The sequence below is a fragment of the Gossypium hirsutum genome, chromosome D03, assembly GCF_007990345.1.
Source record: "Gossypium hirsutum isolate 1008001.06 chromosome D03, Gossypium_hirsutum_v2.1, whole genome shotgun sequence".
NCBI lineage: Eukaryota > Viridiplantae > Streptophyta > Magnoliopsida > Malvales > Malvaceae > Gossypium > Gossypium hirsutum.
In genome coordinates this window covers 16,085,475-16,106,855 of record NC_053439.1, presented here as the reverse complement: position 1 = coordinate 16,106,855, position 21,381 = coordinate 16,085,475, and the positions used below count along the sequence as shown (strand labels likewise).

The window sequence follows — 21,381 nt, the reverse complement described above, 5'->3', positions numbered from 1 at the left end:
TGAGAAGCCTACCATCAAGTCCATCGAGGGTAATAATGGCTCGAGCAATTGGACAATCTTTAAGGGCGTGGATAAGGGTTTCAACACTTGCACCACACCTAGGGCAATCCCTCCTAAAGTTCTGTCGAATAGAGGAGATCTTTGCATTCGTAGGGAGAAGCTCATGTCCCACATGCTAAGCAAAAACCTAAAAATTTGGAAGGGTTTTTAGCTTCCAGATAGTCTTCCAAAAGAATCTGTGAGGACCAAAACCCGCCTGCTTAAGAAGAAGCCACGAATAGGCTGACTTAGAGGTGTAGAAGCCATGAGGGTTATGGACCAAACCATGCTGTCGTTTGGGCCATTGGATAGAATAGGTAAATTACAAATACGATCCCTCATAATGCAGCCATAAATTTCATGCACCCTATTTTTATTCCAGCTCGTACGATTATTAACCTATAAATCGTGCACTTTTCTTTTACGAAAATTCAGAATAGTGCAGCATAGTGAGTCACCGTTTAAACCTTCAAAGCCCCAATTTTCTTTGCAAATATCAATATTGTTCCTATCACCAACTTGGCAACCGAAGCCATTTTCGAGGGCCTTAGCAGCAGTAGCAATACTAGTCCGTGTGTAAAACGGTTTGTCAACTTTTTTGGGGTGGAAGAGGCCGCCACCAGGCAAATATTTCGAGCTGAGCACGTGATAGCACAACGTGTCTTTGATGGTGAGGAGCCTCCAAACTTTTCTACCAACGAGAGCGAGGTTAAAAAGCTGAAGGTCTCTAAAGCCAAGCCCTCCCATGCCCTTGGGGAAGCAAACTTTGTCCCATGCAAGCATTGCCCACCCTCTTCCTTTGTCTTTGCATGTCCACCACACCCGACAGATTTTAGATTGCATCTCCTCTAGAATGCCCTAAAGAGTAAGGAAAATAGAAACTGCATAAGTCGGGAGTGATTAAATGATAGATTTTATAAAAATTTCTTTACCACAGTAGGAAAAAAGCCTCTTAGACCAGCTATTGATCTTGCAAGAAAACCGATTAAGAATGCTATGAAAAGCCACAGATTTTTTCTTTCCAACGTAGAGGGGTAACTTAAGATAGTTTTCCAAATTGTCAACCACTCTCATGCAAAGCAAATCACCATAAAGCTGACGTTGATCTATGGGAGTATTCGGGCTAAAGAACACCATTGACTTGTCGAGGTTTATTTTTTGACCCGAAACCTACGCAAACTCCCTAAGGATTCTCATGAAGACTTCGACTTCACTTTTTTTGCTCCTAATAAAAAGAAGGGTATCATCGGCAAAAAACAAATGATTTATACGAGGGCTATTTTAACTACCCCAAATGCCACGAATAAGGTTGGCACTTTGCACATTTAGAAGCATTCTTGAGAAAGCCTGCATGCAAAATAAAAAGAGATAAGGGGAGAGGGGGTCCCCTTGTCGAAGACCTCGCTCGGGAGCAATAACATCCGATAGAATCGTATTACATTTAACCACATATTTCACCGACCAAACACAACGCATAATTTTATCGACCCAAGCATCTTCAAAGCCCAAGTTCTTCATGAATTTCTCGAGAAAATTCCACTGAACACGATCATAAGCCTTGCTCATATCAAGCTTAATGACAAAGTCTTTATTCGGACCATTCTTCGAGCTTTGTAAATAGTGCATCAGCTCATGGGCAATAAGAATGTTGTCATGAATCATACGACCTAGAACAAAATCACCTTGCACAAGCTAATAGGACGAAAGTTAGTCATGTAAATAGGATCCTTAATCTTAGGGATAAGGATGATAATCGTATCATTAAGACAAAAGATGCCCTTGTTGCCATCTAAAATATCATGACAAAGGTTAAGAACATCTTTATCCACCACCTCCCAATTCTCTTAAAAGAAAATACCCAAAAGGCCATCAATCCCAGGGGCTTTACGAGGATTCATTTGATTGAAGGCTTCAAGGATCTCCTCATCCGTGAATTGCTTAGCCAACATATTGTTGATGTCCTGAGTGACACTTTTCTAAATGGAACTCAAATTGAGCTCATCATTTGAGGAATTTGTTGACTTAAAAAGATTATGAAAGTAATTTCACGCAACCTTATAGGTATTGTAACACCTCTAACCCGTATCCGTCACCAAACTAGAGTTACGAAGCATTATCGTAAATACGCAACTTAAATCATTTGTTTTCAAACATTTCATATATCATATCATAGATCATTCAAACACACACATATCGTCCCTTATTTGAGCATTCGAGGCCTTAGAAACACTTTAAAAATGATTCGGGACTAATTTGGGAACATTTGAAACAATAAGGAAAAGTTAGAAAATTTTCATACTGCCCGTGCCCTTGCCCGTGTAACTCTCTGACTTCGGTCACATGGCCAAGCTACACACCCGTGTGTTAGGCCGTGTAACTCTCGAAATGGCCTCACACGCCCGTGTGCCAGGCCAGGTGCTAGGTCATGTAACTGCCTAACTTGCCACCCTTTGAAACCTACAGGGGACACACAGCCACGGCTGAGACACATGCCCGTGTCTTTGAGCATGTGGATAAGAAAATGGCTAAAATCAAGCAATTACCTTCACCTTTCACAAGCATAAACTTAGGCACTTTTGCACACATGATAAAGATTTCTAAACATGCTCAAAACCTGCATAAAAAGATCCATACAATATGATAATAATCCATACAATCAAAATGCCATATAGGCACCTCAAACACTTACATAAAACATACCTAAACATGATCACACTTAACCATTCATCAACTAGCTTATCTTCATACCAAAACATTTCCTAATTAACCACAATTCAAACTTACCAAATTGGTCATTCAAAATATACTTTCACTTGGTCATATCCATACCAATCCACAAAGCATCAAAGTGCCAAAAGAACACCTACCAATATACAATATTTATAAACCATACGTATCACCTTAATTCATCAACAAACCAAAACAATCCATAAGTGTTTACTTTCATAACATTCTGTTTGTACCAAAAGATATCTATTCACAAACTTAGAAAAGTACTATTGAAACTATTTTTATTTTGAAAAACGGGGTCGACTTTTAAAACGAAAATGGAGTCGCCATCAATCTTTTTTTGGGGTGTGATCGGGTCACCTTGAGATTAATCATTTTAAGAAAACATTTTGATTTATTAAAATAATGATTTTGGTCTACAAAATTTGAGAAAATAGGCTCGAGAGTTGGTTACATACGAGGAAGGATTAGCACCCTCGTAACGCCCAAAAATTGGTATTTAATTGATTAATTAATGTCTCAAAGTCGAATGTCAAAAATTTGAAAAGTTTAGAAACAATTCCCCTTATTGTTAATGCTATATCTTAAAACAATGCTTGGATAGATTTGAACGAATGTAAAAGGATTTCTCATCCCGAGGCAACAAGATGTCGTATCTCGTAAGTTAGGATGCAACGTTTGAAATCCCGAGCATAAGCTAACCTTTTAAAAAAATCTTTATTGAAACTTTGTGTATTTGAAAACTAAAATGTTTAGTCGTTTTAGTTCAATGAGAAAATCGAAACCCTATAAGTTAGAGCACGATTTCTCATCGTTCCAAAGACGACATATTGCATACTTCATTTTCCCTTTTTTACGAAATTGGATCAAAGCAAAGGTTTAATGCAATATTAACAATGATATAAATTTGATTTATTCGAAATGAAAAGAAATGAAATAATCAAATTTTGGCAAATAAATCAGAAATTTTAACTATGATGTAATGTTCGAAACTGAAAAGCAAATGTATGAACATGAAATAATATACATGGGCAGAATACTAAACAATATGCGCGTACAAACCCCAAACGTACATAATAATTATCGAACTAGAAATAATATATAAAGCAAACTTAATTCCAAAGAAAGGGTACATAAATAAAACAACATGAAGTAAGTAATAAGCTAAAAAAAATCTATTATGCAAATCAATTTAAGATAAAATGAATACATGAAATGAATTGAAATATATCATTTAATAAATTGTTTAAAACAACTAATAAAACACAATATACAAAAATATTTAAGCAAATGAAGTATGAAGAAAAATTAGAATATACATTATATAGAAAAATAATAATAATAAAAAATTAATATGTATAATTCAAAATAAACAGTATGTATATGGATGAAGTTATATGGATGAAGTTTAAAACAATACATGAATTAAAAAAATATATATATATGAATGTACAATTTAATACAAATAATATCTACAATTTGAAATGAATTGGATAATTAATTATAATAAATTTGAAATAATAATACATATAAAATTTAAAAATTTTGATGATAATTCTAGAATAATCATATGTGATAAATCCAAAATAATAGTATATAATAAATTTAAAAATATTAATGATAAATTTGAAATAGATATACATGATAAATTTAAAATAAAGTTAATGATGAATTTAAAATAATAATATTGATAAATTAGAAATAATAAACATGATAAATCTAAAATAATAATATACAATACACTTAGGTAATATTAATGATTAATTTAATAATAATAAGTATAAACATTCAAATAATATCAGATTTAAATTTTTTTTTTAAAAATAGCATAATAATCGATACTTAAATAAATAAAACAGAAGCAAATTAAATCAAACTAATGAGGATTAAATTGAGTTTAAAACAAAACTAAAAGGGAAAAAATGAGAACAAAACAAAAATGAGGGACAAAATAAGACGCGCGGATAACATGGGGACTGAATGGGAAATATTCCCTTCCCTCAAAACGCAGCATCTTGACACAGATCAAATTGGAATGAAACCTAAAAAGTGTGGCCAAATTTAAATGAAATAAAAGAATCGATTTGAAATACCCTGCGAAAGAAAAGGGACTGTCTGTACAATTTTCTGAAGCGTTACAAAATGCGCAGATCCTTCTCCGGGTCGGGTCACCGTGCAAGTTACTAAGGCTAAACGGCCAATACGGCACCGTTTTAGAGCCACTGAAATAGGCCCTAAACGGTGCCGTTTTATGCACAATATAAAAGCCACTTAAAACCCTAAAATCAGAAAACTTTTTATTTACATTAACTATCAGGGAAAAAAACTAAACCTTCTCTGCCCTCTGCCGCTTCAGCGATCTGAAGCTCTGCCCGACTCCAATTGCGACGGAGTAGGCAGAGCCAGGTAGGTTCCTCATCTCCTAACTCTTCTATTCTTTTTCATATAAGATTAATAAAAAACAGAAAAGGAAAAACGTAACGAAAAAAATACAGAAGAAAAAGTGAAAGAATCACCTTCTTTAAAACTTTTTGATTTCTTTTTCCCTCCCTTTACACTGATTTCCTCTCTTTTTTATGAATACCTTTTTTTAAAAAAAAAAAACAGAAAATCTGGCTCTTTTTATAGCCCAGAAATACAACTTATTTTATATTTATCTCTATTTTTACACTGTGTTTTTGTTGTTATTGGACTCTTGCAGGCGGCATACGTGGAGGTGCGGCGGCTGGGGCTGTGCTGGAAGCTGTTAGTTTTTAGCGTTTCGGTGAATTGGGTATTTGGTTTAGTTGGGTTTGGGTTTGGTATTATTTGGCCATGTAATTTGGACTCTTTTTTTATTTGTTTGGTCTATTTTAATTGCGGGCCCGGGCTAAAATTGGGTATTACAAGTACCTAATCACCTAGTTTAGTAATTCACCATATTATACCAAAACAACCTATATAGCCACATATACATGCCACAACCCTAAAGAGTATAAGAGCTACCAGTATCGATGGATAGTGTGAGCCAAAGATTCAATCTGTCCAAAGGTCAGCAATAACGATCTACAAAATGATACACAAAAATGTATAAGCTTACAGAGCTTAGTAAGAACATAGTAAATATTTTAAATTAACACTATTCGAATGCAACTCTTATTTTACTTGATTGAAATTATTAAAATACAAACAGGGGCACGTAAGTTCAATCAAGGGTACTGAAGTACAAACAGGGGCACGTATGTGCAATCAGGATATAGTTTACATAAACATTTAGTTACATATTTATAAGATAAAAATACATATGGAAATTCAATTATACGTTGAAATACTATGAAATTACATTGACAACTAGTGTGTAGGAGTACGATCGAGCTAATCCGTAACTTTCGCCTTTCCTCGATTTAAATTTGGCTGAGATTTATCTTGATCTAAATAAATAATTATATTCAATCAAATGTTTCAATCAACCTCAATTATTCAATTCAATCCACAAACCACATTTATGCATACTTATAATTTACCCCTAATATTTTAGCTTTTTATAATTTAGTCCTTAAGCTCGTAAATTGAAATTGATGCAATTTCATCCCTAACCCAAGCTAGCCGAATTCTTCATGAACATATACCAATTCATATAAATCATTATTTCACAATTTCACCATGCATTTTTTACTATTTTTACATCCAAGCCCTTAATTGACATTTTCAACAAAAATTACTTTACAAAAGTTGTTTATTTATCAACAAAGATTCCTTTTCTTCCATTAGTCATCAACAATCACATGAATACATTCATGGAAAAACCTTAACCCTTTAAAATTTTTGCAAATTAGTCCCTAGGCTAGCTAGATTAAGCTACAACAACTTCAAAAACATAAAAATCATTAAAAAACGTGATAAATTTCACTTACATGCATACACATTTAGCTTGGCCGAATGGAGTATTCATCAATGGAAGCTTTCTTCCTTACCAAATCAATTTTTAGGTTAAAATAAAGATGATACTTTGTTTTAAGTTTATTTACTTATTTACTTGATTAACCTTTTAAATCTTATGAAATTTCAATACAACCAATCCCATAAATGTCCACTATCACTTAAATGGTCTAATTACTATATAAGTACTCTTACATTTAAGTTCTATAGCCATTTAATACCTTTAGCTACTAGAACACTACTTTTGTACATTTTATGATTTTAGTCATTTTTACTTAATTAAGCATGCAAACATCGGAATTTCTTAACGAAATTTTTATACGACACTACTAACATACTATAGACATTAAAATAATAATAAAATAAATATTTTCACATTGAATTTGTGGTCTCAAAACCACTATTCCAATTTCACTAAAAATGGGCTATTACATATATTATTTGTATCATTCATCCAAATACCATTTGAGTCTTTTAACCTTTCGATTTTATTCTTCTTCAATCTACTGGTAGCCCAGATGTGAAAAAAATGAGTATTTTTATCCCCCTCTTTGAGCCATCTAATCCACAATCTTTGAGCCTAGTAGCTCTTCTCTTTGGCATAAAGATGCCCCAACTTAAGACGAGCATTTTTCAACCTATCAACATTTGAATCCTCATAAGGGTCATCAATAAGCTTGTCAATCCTCGCAACTAGCCTACAAATATGGTTTTTCATCCTTCTATACCGACCATGTTGCCAAGGGCCAAGCTCCTCACGCACCTTCTCGATTTTCTCAATGATGTTTGTATCACTCCTGCTTCAAGCTTGCTTAATAGTGTCTTTGGCTTCCCTCTCTTTTGCCCAGCACACATCGAACTTAAAGAAGATTCTTGAGTCTTTAAAGTCCTCTCTAGGCTTTCGACCCAGGGATAGTTCACGTGGGTTAATAACTTTGAGGGTAATAAAATAGTTAAAGAGGGGTTGGATAGATTTCTTATTTCTGCTAATACTATAGATAATCTCCCCTTCCTTATGTCTACGAAAAAAGTTAACAGAGAAGCCATGTATCGTGTTCTAAAATTCTTATGGTTTACCATGGATAAAGTCAACTTTGTGGCATTGAATGAAGGAGTGATACTTGTGAAGTTTGGTAATACTAACGATAGAACGAGAATATTAAACTTGACTCCATGGCTCTTTGATCAATGCCTGTTTGTGATACTGCCTTTTGTAAAGGGTCAAGAGCTGGATGACTATGTGTTTAATATTACGCCATTTTAGATAAGGATTTACAACATCCCCTTTGAGTAAATGGATAGACAGGTTGCCATTGACATGGAAAAGGTGATAAGAGAGGTTATGGAAATTGATTGGAGGGATAAAGATGGGGGTTGGACTGACTACATAAGGATAAGGGTCAAAATAGATGTTCTAAAACCCCTTCGAAGGGTTATTCATGTTGTTGGAAGTGAGGGAACTGAGACTGTCTGCGCCATCAAGTATGAAGGTTACCTGCTTTCTGTTATATATGCGACCTTATTGGACACACTACCCAGAAATGCTCTAGAAAAGAAGAACATTTAGAAACAAATAACCTCAACTTTCAATATGGGAGCTAGCTTAAAGCTAAGCTAGGGGGTTAACCCAAAATAGAGGAAACTGGAGAAATGGGATCGAAATCCTAGAAAAGAAGATAAGTTCAAGTGACAAGAAAAACTATAAAAAAATTTGGAATGGGGATGAAAATGATTTCATAACATTGAAGGGAAAAAAAGAAGTTAGATATGGGGAAGAGGAATCAGAATCTAGATCCCTTATGGAGAAACACCCAACAAAATTAGTGCATGATGGAAAAGCAGAATGAAGTGCACAAGAAAAAAAATACAAGGGAGTAATAGGGAGAATAATGGAAAGAGCCCCACCAGATTCGTTTGAAGAAAATTAGTGGACGGTCTTTCACCTTGCAAGGCGGTGGTTGGTGAGCAATCCTGCCAAGAGCAATGAAGTTTTTTTGCTGGAACTATCGTGGGCTTAGGTAGCCTGTGACAGTTCAGGAACTTAAGCAACTCTTCATTACTAATAACCCCAATGTTGTCTTTCTATGTGAAACAAAAATGAATTCTAATAGCTTCACTTGCATTCGAAACATATGTAGAATGGCTGATGCTTGGTAGTGAGTTCGGAAAGTCATAGTGGAGGCTTGGCGATGCTGTGGAAAGATGGTGTTAATGTGACTATACAAAACTATTCTAGCCACCATTTTGACTCTCTTGTTTGTATGGAAAGCTATAATAATATTAGGTTTATGGGGTTTTATGGCCATGCTGATCCGAATATCAGAAGTCGGCCTTGGGATATCCTTAGAATGGTGAGAATATCGGTCAGAGAGGATTGGATCGTGGGTGGTGATTTTAATGCCATGACCTATGAAGCTGAAAAAGAAGGGACAAATTGAAGCGAAAAATGACTAAATCTCAGTGGATTGTGGTAGCAAGGCCACTCTTCCGCTTACAATACCCCGTCGCTGTTAGAGTATGCCCAAAAGATCAATCATGAGATGGTTAAAATAACATACTTGATTTATCATTTTTATTAATATAAGGCGTTACTATTATTATTTCAGTTTCTTTTCTGTGTGTATAAATAAACAGTTTTATAATAATGTCCTGAGAATAATATGATTATTCTTAAAAGGTTCTTAGTCAAGTATTATTGTTGGCTAGGACAACAATAATGCATTAAAACTAACATGTAGTTGATTGATGATAAAAAGTTATCATTGATATGGAGTGTCAAAATCAATGCATGAATATGTATGTTAGAAAACAACATATTGGACTAACCCGTTATGAGTATGTTTCTTGGATTATTATGTAATTGTCACAACATTACTCATTGTGATTAATATGCATATGATCCTCAGACTTGAGATCATCATTATCCCAACATCATGAGTTGTATATTTTGATACAGTCAAATGTACACCGTAACTGGTTGTTCTATAAAGGCTGATGTTGGATATACCACGATCTATGTAGAGGGATATGGTTGATCGATATAGGATAAGTCCCTCCTACATAATGGGAGTAATATCTTAGGCCACTTGATTGAGTGAGACTAGAAATGCATGGTCATGCTCAAATAAGCTAATATGAGATGTCATACTTATTTGTATATCATAATCTACTCAAGATATCAAGGAACATGGGATGGACTATGCAAGTGTGACTATTCCATGACTTGTGTCCAAAGAGATAAAGGACCTAAGGATTAATGCATGAAAGGTTAATCGCAAAAAGGTTATGTCGAATCATGATTTCTTGTAACTTAGGTAGCAATGATGCATTGCTAGATGCCACTCATTATTTGTAACGTTAGAATCGTTCTAGTATTACTGCTAACGTTACAAGAACCTACAGGGTCACACCATATGGTTGAAATGAACGGAATAAAACATAGTTGGTATTATGTTTGGTTGTCACATGAATAAAATTAATTGTAGAATTAATTTAATTGGGTAATCAAATATCGAACATATTATATGTACAAGGTTGTTGTACACATAATGAGAACATAGTTCTATTAATATATGAATTTGGTTCGTATATAAATTCAAATAAATATAGTTTACTGAAATCATTATTATAATTAATGTAATTATAATTTTCGGTTTAAAACACTGTTATATTTATTTAATTTCAATTATGATTATTATGTTCGAATAAATATTTAATGAATTATGATTTATTATATATATACCAATTATAAGAGGGTAAAAGTGTGTTTTTTTTAAAAAAAACCCTAAAAATTAAAAATCTCGTTTTTCTTTGCTTAGAAAAAAGGGTCTAGCAGCCGTCAAGCAAAGTCTTCTCAAAAAAGCAGTTTTAGGGATTTCTTCTGTTCATTGTCAACTGGGTGGATTACGTAGAGGCCGGAGTCATCAAAGGTTGTAGCTTGGTTCGATAGTAGATCAGAATACTCATTGCTGAAGTGTCACTGTCTACTCAGTTTAAAGATTCGGTAATTTCGAAACCTTTATTTCACCCCGATTCGTTCCTCGCACATGGATCCATGGTTTGGATCACCAGATGAATTAATTTTTGCTGCACCGTAGGGGTGCCGAAATTCTAACAGTCGCATATTTAAGTTGTCTGCAAAGGATTCTACCATCGGTAGGAATTACGTTTCAAGGAGGCGCCCGCAACTTGTCCGCTGCAGTCACTACACTTACGACATGTGCCCTTAGGGGACAGAGGCCCCTACTGTGGGTTGGGAATCGGGTGATGAGCGCGTGCGTCACTTCTAGTCTGGATTCTGACTTAGAAGCATTCAGTCATAATCAAGTGCATGGTAGCTTCGTGCCACTAGCTTTTCAACCAAGCGCGATGACCAATTGTGCGAATCAATGGTTCCTCTCGCACTAGGTTGAATTAATTTTGCGATGCGGCATTAGTAGGGAAAAACTGACCTGTATCACGATGGTCTAAACCCAGCTCACATTCCCTATTAGTGGGTGAACAATCCAACAGTTGGTGAATTCTGCTTCACAATGATAGGAAGAGCCGACATCGAAGGATCAAAAAGCAACATCGCTATGAATGTTTGGCTTCCACAAGCCAATTATCCCTGTGGTAACTTTTCTGACACCTCTAACTTCAAATTCTGAAGGTTTAAAGGATCAATAGGCCATGCTTTCACTGTTAATATTCGTATTGGAAATCAGAATTAAATGAGCTTTTACCCTTTTGTTCCACATGAGATTTCTGTTCTTGTTGAGCTCATCTTAGGACACCAGCGTTATCTTTTAACAGATGTGCTACCCAGCCAAACTCCCCACCTGACAATGTCTTCTGCTCGGATCATTCAGCTGAAGCCGACCTTGGGTCTAAAAAGAGGGGTCGTGCCCCGCCTCTGATTCACGGAATAAGTAAATAGCGTTAAAAGTAGTGGTATTTTAATTTTGCCCGAGAGCTCCCACTTATTCTACACCTCTCAAGTCATTTTACAAAGTTGGACTAGAGGCAAGCTCAACAGGGTCTTATTTCCCCAATGATTCTACCAAGCTCGTTCCTTTGGCTGTGGTTTCACTAGACAATAGACAAGGACAGTGGGAATCTAGTTAATTCATTCACATTCATCACTAATTAGATGACGAGGTATTTGGCTACCTTAAGAGAGTCATAGTTACTCCCGCCATTTACCCACGCTTGGTTGAATTTCTTCACTTTGACATTCAGAGCACTTGGCAGAAATCACATTACGTGAGCATCCATAGGGACCATCGCAATGCTTTGTTTTTATTAAATAGTCAGATTCCCCTTGTCTATACCTGTTTTTGAGTCAACTGTTCGTCGCTCGGGGAAGGCCCCCGAGGGAGCCGTTCCCAGTTCGTCCCCTGGGCAGCACGTGACGACCCGCTCTCGCCATGAGAGTAGCTTGAGCAGTACACCGACAGGCGACGAGTTCGGGACTAGGACCCCCATGCCCAACTATTAGAGCCAATCCTTTTCCCGAGGCTACAAATCCATTTTGCCGACTTCCTTTGCCTATATTGTTCCATTGACCAGAGGCTGTTCACCTTGGAGACCTGATGCTGTTATGAGTACGATCGACACTCAGTCCTCTAGATTTTCAAGGGCTGTCGGGGCCGCATCGGACACCACATGATATGCGGTGCTCTTCCGGCCGCTGGACCTTACCTCCAGCTGAGCCCTTTCTAGAGTGGGCAGGTCATTAAAAAGAAAAGATAACTCATTTCGAGGCCCTTGCTGACGTTTTCAGAGTCCCTAACATTATTGTCAGCCGCTGCATCCCTGTTTTAGAATTTTAACCCGATTCTCTTTCAAAACTCGCATTAGGCGCACTATCAGACGGGCTTCCCTCGTCTCTTAGGATCGACTAACCCATGTGTAAGTGCCGTTCACATGGAACCTTTCCCCTTTTCGGCCTTCAAAGTTCTCATCTGAATATTTGCTACTACCACCAAGATCTACACCGATGGCCACTTCACTCGGGCTCGCGCCCAGGGTTTTGCAGTGACCACCTCACCCTCCTATTCATCGGTGCCTGGCCCTTACCCCGACGACCGGGTATAGGTCGTACGCATAAGCTCTATCTATTTTTGAGGCTATTTGATTCGACAGGTGAGTTGTTACACACTCCTTAGCGAATTTCGACTTCCATGACCACTGTCTTGCTGTCTTTATCGACTAACACCCTTTGTGGGTTATAGGTTAGCGCGTAGTTAGGCACCGTAACCTGGCTTTCGGTTCATCCCGCATAGTCATTTTTTCTTACCTAAATTGGCCCACTTGGAGCTCTCGATTCCATGGCGCGGCTCAATGAAGTAGCCGCACCATCTTACCTATTTACAGTTTGAGAATAGGTCGAGGGTGTTTCACCCCCGATGCCTCTAATCCTTGGCTTTACCTGACAGAACTCGCAAAGGGCTCCAGCTATCCTGAGGGAAACTTCAGAGGGAACTAGCTACTAGATGGTTTGATTAGTCTCTCACCCCTATACCCAAGTTAGACGAACAATTTGCACGGCAGTATCGCTGCGGGCCTCCACTAGAGTTTCAACAGGCTTTGCCCTGCTCAGGCATAGCTCACCATCTTTGGAGTCTTAAGAGGCATGCTCTCACTCGAACCCTTTTCAGAAGATCAAGTCCGGTTCACGGTGCACCCGTGAGGGATCCCGCCAATCAGTTTCATTTCACCTTAAGGGTTTTTAACCCGTTGACTCACACACATGTCAGACTCCTTGGCCCGTGTTCCAAGACGAGCCAAATGGGGAGCCCATAAGCCGACGCCCGGAGCATTCAGGTGCCGAACCACGTTAAGACGACAGGTGCTGGATCTCACGATTGAGGCTACGACGTCTCCATGGGTGTATCAAAGTCCCGGGCATAGGCTGCCACCATGACCCACGTTGGTCCATGCCCTAGCCGATTGGTGGACCGTCTCTCACCGCTCCACATCCTCTCGGGGCTCATTGCCAACCCCGATCCGCTTTCCTCCTGACAATTTCAAGCACCCTTTGTCTTTCTTTTCAAAGTCCTTTTTATCTTTCTTTCGAGGTACTTGTTCGCTATCAGTCTCTCACCCGTATTTAGCCTTGGATGAAATTTACTGCCTAATCAGGGCTACATTCCCAAACAATCCGACTCGTAGATAGCGCCTCGTGGTGTGATAGGGTCCGAGCACGACGGGGCTCTCACCCTCTCCGGTGCCCCTTTATAAAAGACTTGGGCCTGGTCCCCCGCTGAGGATGGTTCTACATACTACAATTCAGATGCCGATGGTGCTCGATTATTAAGCTAGGCTTTTCCCGGTTCGCTCGCCATTACTAGGGGAATCCTGGTAAGTTTCTTTTCCTCGGCTTAATGATATGCTTAAACTTAGTAGGTAATCCCGCCTAACCTAAGGTCGCGATGTGAACACCATCCTTGCGATGCCAAAAAGGTTCAAGGGTCTCGATCGACGAACGCGCACAACTCCTATCGAGGTTGCTTACAGCATTACCATTGATCGTCTCAACGATGATGTCGTAGAGGACTCAAATTTAGGCCAACTGCTGGCTGTGACCGCATGGAAGGCCAATTTCTGCCCCGGTCCAATCGAGGACCAAGGGCTCGGGGTTGGATAGGGGCGATGATGCGTGACATCCAGGAGACGTGCCCTCGGCCTAATGGATTAGGGCATAACTTGTGTTTAAAGATTCAATGGTTCACAGAATTCAACAATTCGCACCAAGTATCGCATTTCAATACGTTCTTTAACGATGTGAGAGCTGAGATATCCATTATTGAAAGTCGTTTTATATATTTTGCGACAAAAGAACAACATCACTGAAGCACTGACACCATGAACGGTGCGGTGACAAAAGACGTGTACCTTTCTTGTTTCAATTCCTTGGTGCGATTCGTGCCAGGGGTTTGTTTGTTTTGCCTCGAAGATGTTGATCCTGACATCTCACCCCATTTGATGGCAAAGGGACAACAAGACAGACCGCTCTAAGACGCGGGGGCGGTGAGTGGCGATAATGCACCCGCACCACCTCCAATGTTGTTTACAATACGTTCAGGGGTCATTTTACTAGGCAGGTTTTGACAATGATCCTTCCGCAGGTTAACCTACAAAAACCTTGTTATGACTTCTTCCTCTAAATGATAAGGTTTAGAGGACTTCTTTCGATGTAGCGAGCAACCAACCACCAACATCGCTGTGATCCAAACACTTCACCGTACCATTCAATGAGTAGGAGCGATGGGCAATTGGAAACACAAAAAATTATGTGTTTTTACATGCCCCATTTAACTTAAAATCATGCTATTTCGGTTAAATTCTTGTCAAAAAATAATTAAATATTATAAAATAATTAAATTATGTTAAAAATATGAACATGATGAATTTTAATTAATTTTCAACAGATTCGCACAAAGGGCGAAAATTGGCTCGGCAGACAATGCTCGAAGAATAAAATCAAGAAGCAATTCGAAGCATCGAGGAAAATTTATTTCCATCCTAAGATGGTCCAAAAATTTGTTTTACTTCATAATATAATTAATTTTAATTTATTCCCAATTTCATTTGGGCTAAATAAATTATTATAAATTAATTATGGAAAAAAAGGGTCTAGTTGAACCGCATTGGTTGAACCGAATCTAGTGAACCGAACCAGCCACCAATTGGGCTGCCCAGAACCATCCATATGCTGACCCAAATTAGTATTTTAGCTAACTAAATAAGCTTGGAAACAAGCCCTTGAAGAACTTTCAACCTTGCATTCAAACTCCTCCAAAAAATGTGGCTTTATGGATTTGCCCTAGGTTATTTTTAGCAAAGTTGAATCTCTCAACTTTGGCATGTGTGTGGCTAGCCAAGGGGGGTCCCTTTGGCTGATGGAATTTTCTATTTTTAGCAGCCACAATCAGCTTTAAAAGCCACCCCTTGCTGATCATTCAACACATCCCTCACACTCTCATTCTCTCATTCTCTCTTCTCCTTTCTCTCTTTCTCTCAACTTTTCCTTCCCATTTTCCTTTTTGTTCAAGTGCCGATTTCTTCTCTTGGGAGAGAGGTCCTCATCAGCCATTGTTTAGAAGCAATTAAAGTGTTCATAAGCCACCTTGATAGCCGAGGACAACGGAGAACGAAGAACGGAGAACTCAGTCAAGCTACGGAAAAACACCAGATTTGCTTCTTGTTCCCTATCTCTTTAAATTTCGTTGTTGTTTTGAAAAAACATGTTTATGAATATTTATGCTATTGAAATTATTATTCTAATCAATCCAGCTTAAATTTAATTCATGTTAGGTTGATTATATTTTTCTTGCTTGAATTATTGAAATTGTGTTTGTGCTGTTATAGGCCTCGGTAAGGTGCTTGATTAAGGAAAAACATGCCTAAGTTATTCTTGCAATATTAATTGTTAGATAACTACTGAATTAATTATTAAATCGTATTGAAATTGTAATTAGTCGACACAATACTTAATCCGTGCATGTTTATTCTTCTAAGGTAGCTGAAGTTAATTTAGCATTGTTGTAAGGCCCAATATTTGCCCAGCCCGTTTTATTAAACCAAATAAAATAAAATAAAAACCATAGTGTCCATTTACACGGCCCAATTACAATAAAAACTAAACCCAATTACAATGGCCCAAATCACCTAAGCCCTAAAGACCAAAATCAGGAGACCCTAGGCATTCATCCCTAGCACAGGCGCCGCAGCCATGCCTCCACACGTGACATTCGCTCCTCCCACGAGTGCTTGCCTCCTCATGCATGTAGTGCCACCACGAGTCTCCAGCTGGTCTCCGTACGACTTCTGTACCCATACCTGCAAGGCAACAAAAGCAACAAAGGCAGCAACAGCAGTAGAGTACACGAGAATAGCGAGGAAAAATAGCGGAAATTGAGAAAAGAATTTCCTGTAAATTTCTATTTCATTTCTGGCTATATAAAGCCATTTTCAAATTTGTAAAGGAGCTTTTTTTTCTTCTTCATATATAAAAAAAACACATACGTATTCGCAGATATTGTATACAAAAAAAGAGAAAAAGATTCAGAGAAATATAAAAAAGGAGTTTCAAAAGGTGATTAGAGATTGGATTTTCTTCGAGGGTTTGTTCATTGTTTCTGCTTCTTTCTTTTGAGATTTATTTAATAATGAATAAAAAAGGGAGAAATCATTACGAAATACAAAAAAACTGAAAAAGGAAAGACGATTTCCCGATTTTCTCTGTATCTTTTTCATTTTCATTTTCTTTTTCTCTCTTCTTGGCGAAAGATAAAAGAGGAAAGAGAGGGAGTGATAGGAGTCACAAAGGCCCAACCCAAGCTCAAGAAGGTGATGGGCTCAAATCAAGAAAATCAAGATTCACTTTCTTGTTTTCGAGAAAGTCAAGAAACCGAATCTTGGCCCAATTTTGCTGTTTGGAGCAATTTCAAGAATTAAGAAAATCAAGATTTCAAATCTTGGAAATCTTGGTCCAAGAAACTGAATCTTGCAGCCAAAGCGCATTGGATCTCTGTTACGAGCATCAACGACCCAATTTCAGTAGGAGATGGATCACGAGCCCAAATTTTTGAAGGCAAGGCCCAATAACCAAATTCCAGCCCAATCAAGAAATTCCTCCATACTTAGTTGAAAATCAGGCCAAAATGTCAAAGGGCCCAATTTATAAACATTTTAATTGTTTAATTTAAATTTTTAAGCTTTAGGAACATACATGTAAAATTCGGCCCAAAAACAGCCCATATATATGCTTGGCCGAATTTTCCTTTATTTATTCTATTAATTAGGTTTAATTTTATTAGTTACTTGTTAGATTAGGATTACTTGAGGCCTATTTAAAGGCATGGGCGGCCACCCCTTGTATATAACACTTAGATTCATTCTTAAATTTCAGATTTGAGAGAGCAGAATTTTCTTTGAGTTTTCTCCAAGATTTCTCTCTTGAGTTTTCTTTAGAAGTTGTTTTAACAATCTTTTGATTGTGGGAGCCATCTTCAACCTTCTTCTTGCCATCGATATTCTTTGGAGGGGAGATTAGAGCCGTTTGAAGAGATTTGTGAGATCCTTCGGGATTTCAAGGATATTTAGGACTTATATTTTATTCTTGCTGTTTAATTTCTTTTCTTTATTTCTGCTGATACCGAATCTATATCTAATTTCTTTGCTGTTTTTGTTTGTGTTTCAGCCTTGATTCAAACTCCAAGAACTCTTCATTTAATCGGTTCTTTTATTGGCAGCATCTAATCGATTCAAAATTCCCCAAAATTTAGGGTTCTTGCCGTTTTCTATTTCTTCTTGTTGGGTGAAATTCGGCTGCTGAAATTTGGGCAATTCATCTTGGGTGTTCAATTGGACCAAATCGCAACTTAAATTCACTTCTTGAACCGTTCAATTTCATCTATTTCTTTCTTTTCTTTTTGCCGCCCAAATCCCTAATCTTCCAATTAAAAATCTGATTGTTTCAATCTACTTACTGTTTTGGTGTTCTTGGCAGATTCGGCTTGTGGGATTTCACTATTGGAGTTCGATTTCATCTTCTTGAACTCCGAATACATTTATTCATTCGTTCTTTGTTCCTTGCTGCTCATTTAATTGAATTTGGGGATTTAATTTCAGATATGATTAGTTTAATCTTGTTCTTTGTTTTAATTTTCAGATCTGTTCGTTTAGAGCTTTCGTAAGAGTTTCCCGTGACTTGGAAACTCAATCTTGGTCCGCGCACAACCCCGTATCATTTGGTATCAGATTTTGGGCGTTTTGGGTGTTCTTGGTTGATTTCTAAACTGATCTTAATTTTTTAAAGCAAAAATAGCAGTTTTACCCAGAAAAATTATTCGAAAAAAATTCATTTAAGTGGGTAAGCGTTATCCAATTGATCTGAAATTTTACATACATAATTTTGGCACTATTATTGAATATTAAAAAATTAATCCCGCAAAAAAAAAATCAGTCAAAAAAGTCAAAAAAATAAAAAAAGACGAAATTAAATAAAAATTTAAAAAAAGATTAAGCGGGTTGAATTTGGTGCCCAAAATTTCCAGATCAAAAATTAAATATTTAAGGACATTCCAGCTTTAATTTCATGAGTTTTTGAGATCGGGAACACCTCGAACGAAGTTGTCAAGTTACTCCGCAGTTTTTCGGGTTTTCTGTTTTCAACAATTTTTATTGATTCTTAGCTGTAGGTTTTCATTTGTTTGCCTTTATTCTTCCTTTACGTTATCTAACACCTTCTTGTTTCTTGTGTTAGTAGGATTTAAATGTGTGCACAACTTCTTCCTCGGTGCAACACGAATCAATTGGTGTCTCGTCAGTTTTTGGCATCCTAGTGCAAATTAGGATTCTTTGGTAGATCGGTTCATCCACTCTCTAATTGGTTGATATAAACTCTGATAAAGAACTCACAAGATTGAATTCTACCTCATTGAGAATTTGAATTTTCTTTTTGAGTGATTAACGGTGAGGTTTACTAACTTTTATTTTTGAGTGTTGAGTGTTTATTTTGCAGGTATTTCAAAAAAAAGAGGAAAAAAATAAGATGGTAGTCCGCCGAACCCTTAATAGCCAAATGGGAGACGATTTTGATAACCAAAGGACCAATATTTTCCATTCTAGGTGTTTTATAAAAGGTAACTTATATTCACTTATTATTGATAGTGGGAGTTGTTCGAATCTAGTTAGCAGTTATTTGGTGGATTCCTTAAAGTTACCTTGTATCGAGCACCCTCAGCCGTATCACCTTCAGTGGCTTAATGAATGCTCAGAAGTTAAAGTTACAAAACAGTCCTTGATCACTTTTAAGCTCGGGAATTACGAGGATGAGGTATGGTGTGATGTGGTCCCAATGCATGCGACACACTTTCTCCTTGGACGACCTTGGCAGTTTGATCGTGATGCTACACACCAAGGCAAGCTCAATAGGTACTCTCTTGTGTTTAAAGGCCGAAAATTCACTTTTGCTCCTTTAGATCCCAATGATGTATATAAGGATCAATTAAAAATGATGAAATTTTGTGAGGGGGTAAGGGAGAAAGGACAAATACAAAAGACAGAGAGAAAAGAGGCTAGTCGTGAAAAAAGTCAAAATCTAAATAGCCCAAAGGTGAGTGAATCCGCAAGTGGTAAAATGAGAGTGAAAAATTTGATGGCAACAAAAAAAGATGTACGGAGAGCCCTACTCAATAAACAGCCTTGTATCCTTGTGAGGTTTAGGCAAAACTATTTATTTTTATCTAACATTAACGAAAATTTTCCTAGTGTGTTTCAATGTTTTTTGCAGGATTATGAGGATGTTTTTAGTAAGACTCCTAAAGGTTTACCACCTTTACGTGGGATAGAACACTTCCATTGGCCACATACGAAAGATAACTTTCAACTTCAATACCTTTCCGATGAAGGACGCTTTCATACGATCAACATAGGCAAGGTTGAAGATGAAATCACACTACATGAGCCTGAAGGTAAGCGAGGTAAGGAATTTTTAGCAACTGATTCCCGTGCAGATTTGAAAATTATTGATAAAAATTTTGGTGACTTAGTTTTTAAAGATCCCTTCATTTTGATCCGATTAATTGTTGTTCTTCGATTGTGGTTGATAAAGTCATTATGAAAGGAAGCGTGAGTTGTTATTCTCTTGATTTGCCTTATGTAAAATCCTCGAATTTGTGCAAATCTGTTGTGGTGAATAAGGTAACGAAATTTGCCAAGTTTGTTTTCAATTTATATTCGTGCCTTAAACAGTTTATGTGGTTGTACATGAAGTTTGAGTTCCATTTGACAAAGGTTAACTCAACTACGGAGCTTCGAATACACTATGCCCCCGATGAGCGAAGGTTTGTTTTAAATGAAAAAGGTAAAATCGACCCTTATTCTTCTGCTTATCAAGGTAAGATGCTTGAAACCTTTGAAACACTTTTGTACTCCTCGGATAGTGATAAAGATCGTGTTGATGAACACTTAGATCGAAACGTGCTTGACTGTCCTATTTTATTTATTGATGATCTATCTGTTTTGGTGGTTGATAAAAAGATTCTTGTTTTTGATAATGCATGTGTGAGTGAATCTATAGACCGTCGATTAATGCATGGTATGATTATGCAACTCTGTGAACCATGTGAATCTTTTCAAATACCTACTTGTGACGATTATGTTTACCATTTGATTTATTACTCGCAATTTATTCATGGTTTGTGGGAACAATTTGAGATGACTGAATGCCTTAAAACATGTCCATCTTTGTTTCGAATATTTGACAAGGCAGTGGCGAGTAAATTAGATTGTTTGCATGGTAATCTAAATCTGTCCATTCACATGCGTTATACCTGTTCTGTTATGCTTATGACTGGACTACAAGCTTGTTTCCGTTGCTATTTACTATCTCATGGCTATTCTTTTCAGTGGACTCAAGTGCCATTAGTCCCGTTCGATAGAGGAAAGTCGAGTTCATTTGATTTTTCAGATTCGAGGACGAATCTTTTTGAGGAAGGGGGGAATGATACGAGTCACACAGGCCCAACCCAAGTTCAAGAAGATGATAGGCTCAAATCAAGAAAATCAAGATTCACTTTCTTGTTTTCAAGAAAGTCAAGAAACCGAATCTTGGCCCAATTTTGCTGTTTGGAGCGATTTCAAGAATTAAGAAAATCAAGATTTTAAATCTTGGAAATCTTGGTCCAAGAAACTGAATCTTGC

At 37.2% G+C, this 21,381-nt stretch overlaps 1 non-coding gene and 1 pseudogene across 1 annotated transcript; both read right to left on the bottom strand.

Annotated features, from left to right (window-relative positions):
* Positions 1-10,746: 10,746 nt before the first annotated feature.
* On the bottom strand, positions 10,747-14,100 carry LOC121215843 (28S ribosomal RNA). Its single transcript, XR_005911814.1, has one exon. It is a non-coding gene; the product is annotated as a 28S ribosomal RNA (ribosomal RNA).
* A 230-nt stretch (positions 14,101-14,330) lies between these two features.
* Positions 14,331-14,485, bottom strand: LOC121215847 (uncharacterized; annotated as a pseudogene).
* Positions 14,486-21,381: the final 6,896 nt, after the last annotated feature.